Source organism: Melospiza melodia, unplaced genomic scaffold (assembly GCF_035770615.1).
Source record: "Melospiza melodia melodia isolate bMelMel2 unplaced genomic scaffold, bMelMel2.pri scaffold_195, whole genome shotgun sequence".
NCBI classification, from domain to species: Eukaryota; Metazoa; Chordata; class Aves; order Passeriformes; family Passerellidae; genus Melospiza; species Melospiza melodia.
The window spans coordinates 123,603-127,735 of record NW_026948535.1 but is presented as its reverse complement, the minus strand read 5'-3'; the positions used below and the strand labels follow the sequence as shown (position 1 = coordinate 127,735).

General features: G+C 36.6%; 1 long non-coding RNA gene across 2 annotated transcripts; it reads right to left on the bottom strand.

Annotated features, from left to right (window-relative positions):
- Positions 1 to 2,742: 2,742 nt before the first annotated feature.
- LOC134433537 (uncharacterized) lies at positions 2,743 to 3,724 on the bottom strand. 2 transcript variants are annotated; one of them, XR_010031606.1, is made up of 3 exons: positions 3,636 to 3,724; positions 3,089 to 3,246; positions 2,743 to 2,967 (listed from the first exon to the last, which is right to left on the bottom strand). It is a non-coding gene; the product is annotated as an uncharacterized LOC134433537 (long non-coding RNA). The 2 variants fall into 2 exon arrangements; XR_010031607.1 differs by lacking the exon at positions 3,636 to 3,724 and adding an exon at positions 3,519 to 3,604.
- Between the last annotated feature and the right edge of the window lie 409 nt (positions 3,725 to 4,133).

Sequence of the window (4,133 nt, the reverse complement as noted above, 5' to 3'; positions counted from 1 at the left end):
ACTTTCTTTAAAAAAATTACTCTGCCTCTACCCATATAAAAGCCAAAAAGAACCCCTTAAATTTATGTGTATTTAATTTTTTTAAAAATTATGTTTATTATATTTATATCCAAATTTATATTCACAATGTATATTGGTGTGTATAATGTTTAACTTTTCATTTTTAATGTCCGATTACTTTATAAATTTATTTTCTATTTTACATCTGTTAGTATTCCTTATATTTATTTATATATTTTTATTAATATCTTCATATATTTATTATTTATTTGTTAGGATTTTTACTTCTGTAACACTTTGAATTTTGAAAAATATTGAAATTCAGTTTAAAAAAAGGGGTTCTTTTTGGCTTTAATTTGAGACAGGATTTTTTTTTAATAATCTTTTTTTCAGGCTCATATTCACTTGTACATTTAAAATGTATACTAATGTATACTCTTATTTGTATTCTCCATTACATCTCTTCCTGATATTTATATTTACTTAAATAATCAAGATATATATTTCTCAATATTGATATATTTGATATTTCTATGTATATTTATAACAGTAATATCCATATTCATATTATTTATAATAAAAACCCTGCCTCTAACCCAGTAAGAACCAAAAAAAACCCCAACCCTTTCTTTTAAAAGATATTTAAATCTATATCCTTATGTTTTCATATTTATATTCACATTTGTATTTACAATGTATACTAATGTATATTGCTTACTTATACATTTATCTTTATCAATGTCAATTTATAAATAAATTTATATTCTATATTACATCTACTCCAAGCACTTATTTATATATTTTATACATATTTTGATATATTGATTATATATTCCTGTGTCAAGATTTGTACTTCTGTAACACTTATGTTATTTAAAATAAAACCCCTGCCTCTACTGAAATGAAAGCCAAAAAATTCCCTTTCCTTTAAAATATATTTACATATTTTTATATTTTTATTCCCATTTATAATTTATATTGCCATATAATGTTATTTATATTCTATATTACAAATCTGCATTTTACTTACTTATATTTATATTTTAGTTAAGATTCTCTTTATATAATTATTATATATTTCAAATTGCTGAACTATGAATATAAAGATTCACATTTTTATAATACTTATATTATTTAAAATGAAACTCCTGCCTATAACCAAATAAAAACCAAGGACACCCCTTTATTTAAACAATAGTTAAAATTCTATTCACATCTACAAATTTAATTTATTATACTTATAGATGTGATAGATTAGAGAGAATACCTTTTAATAAAAAAATAATAGATCTATTATTTTTATAATATGTATTTCTTTTACTTATATTTATTCATATTAAATGTTTATAGATATATAAATATGTAATTTATATACCAATATCTGGATTTCTACTTTTATATTATTTCTATTTATATTATTTATAAAAAAAAAACAGCCTATAACCTAAAAAAACCCCAAAAAATCTCCAATTTATTTTAACATTTTTATATTTACATTCTATATATATATATCTTTGTTTATATATATAATAGATTATATAATATATGGTATATAATTGTAACATAGTATATATCAATTAGTTTTACGTATTTATCTATTTGATTGCTAGATTTCTTTACCACTGTAATGTTATATTTATTTTTAAATTTATATTTATTTCTATTTTCATCTATATATTAGACCATATAAATTCATTAACCTGTCACATCAGAGCCATAAAAATACTGTACCTTTGTCAGCAGCAGTACGCAGCACAAGCTCATCCCATCGCAGCACAGCAAAATAAAACCTATTTCTATTACTAACAGAACAAACATCCCACAACATTGAACCCCAATAAAAACTGAAATAAACCAAACTGTAAATAACTGATAGTGGGATTTGAAAGTAGCCCTAAACCTCCGCACATTCTCATCATAAACTGCCTCCTACACCAATATCTCAAACACCCAAATACACCTTGAAAATGACACAGCTGCTAATAAAAACGCCCAGTAAAAATTCAAGCAAAGCAACTCACTACACTCAAAACTGTACAACTGACCCTAAACATTACTAAAAAAAAACCTCTACCTTTATGCACAAATAATAACATATAATCTATAAAAGCTATTTGACAAAATTAAAAAAATATTAAAACCATGAAAATAAAAAATCTAAATTATTAAAATACTAAAAAATACCACGAACTAAATTAAAAAAATATTGCCTATAACACCCCACCATATAAATGCCCCTGTCCCAAAAAATATAAATAAAAAAAACTATCAAACCAGAAAGAAATCAGAACTTAGGAACACCAAAACCATAGCGTCCAAAAAGTCACACCACATCCCTTATCATACACCAACTACAAACAACATAAAACAATACAACGAGTTCTTAAAAACCACCTTAAAACCACTACATTGAAAAACATTTCAAAAATTAAAAACTGCATTTAACAAAAGCCCTCTAATAAATTCACACCCAAAACTCCAGCAGCCCAGCTGGCCCTACCAAAGCTCTAGGTTTATACATACAGTAAACAAAACCAAAATCGCAGTAATACCTATCAGAAGTCTATGAAAGAAACCTATTGAAATTACTCCTACCTCAAATACAAACCAACCCATCCAAAGTCAGCTTCACTCAAAAAACAATCTACACAGAGTTAATAACAGCAAGAAATAGAACAACACACCATATACGACCAATTAATATAATAGTTTAAAAAACAAAAAGAAAAAAAAGTGTTTTTTTTTCTTCACTAACTTCTTTTATTAGCTAGAACAAAGGCTTTTGCCAGGACTGTAACAACAACTCCTTCTTCTTCTGAAAGGTCCCTTCTCATTCCCAAATTCCTTACAACTTCGGAGTTTAAATCCAAGCAAAAAAGCAAAATTCGTGCACTTGTACGTTCGATGCTACTGTCAGATTCTCTGTTTCCCTCCACATCTTCTTACATTTTCAGTCTTCACGCTGTCCTGCCGTGATGAGTTGACAAAAGATTTTGGTAAATGTTAAGAGAGGATTTCCCTCCCTCCCCAGAACTGGGTTCCTCAGCGCATTTCACTCAATCCCAAACCGGCAATGATGCACGCTCACCTGAAACAGGGGAATAAATCTGTAAAGGTCACTAAATAAATAAAAGCGCATCCCCATTGTTCCAGCACTCAGCAGCCCATGCGGCCAAGGTCAGAGCTCTCTGCTCACCGAGGACACAGCAACCAGCACGGACCTTTCTCCCACTGTCCAGCACAGACCTGCAAAGGCAGAGGGGAGTTTACAGAGACCGGGACGCGGCGGGACGGGACGGGACGGGCGCCCGGCCCGACCTTCCAAAGCTGTCGGCAGCGAGGGCGGGGAGCGCCACGGCCCCGCTCCGCCGCCTGCCCGGGGCCGCCCCGCCGGGATTGTCCGGCCCGCGGTCGCTCCCAGAGCCTGGAGCGGGGCGGGCGCGGGCTCGGGGGCTGCCGCCCTGTTCCGATGCCGCTCGCCTGCCCCCGTCCGCTGCCCCGGAGCGCTACGACCGCACCTCCGCCGCCCGCCGAAACCGGTCCCGCCGGGCCCCCCCCGCCGCGGCCATTCTTCTCGGCCATCGCGTCCCTTTGCACTCCCGAATGTCCTTCCCCCGTCCCCGCCATTTACAGACCCTGGCCCGACCACCGCAAGCTCCCGCCCCTCGCCCTTCCCTCGCTCGGCAGCGGCGTCCTTGCCCCGCCCCCGGCACTCAGCGGCGAGGGGCAGGGCGCTGGCTCGGGGGATGCGATCCCGCTCTGTGGCCACAGGGGGGCAGATTTACAGGGGTGTGCGATTTCCCCGCCCATTTCGCCGCCATCCTGAGAAGGTCAAAGAAAGTCCGCAACATTCACGACGTGCCCTTCCCAAGCTGGCGAGTGAAAGAGGACCCTCGGAAGAGATAGGCGATTAGGCAGATGCCTGTCAGCAACCCGCCTAAATACGGACGCCCGCAGCGCTGCTGACCACATAGTCCGTGTCTTAGACACTAAAAATGCCACATGAAAAGCCGTCGGGGCCGCCCTGGCGTCGGTGTTCCATGCAGGCAGCCGATTAGACCGAGCCGGGTCCTCGACTTCCCAGCCCTTGTCGCCGCCATCTTGAGAAGGTCAAGAAAAACTCCGTGACATCC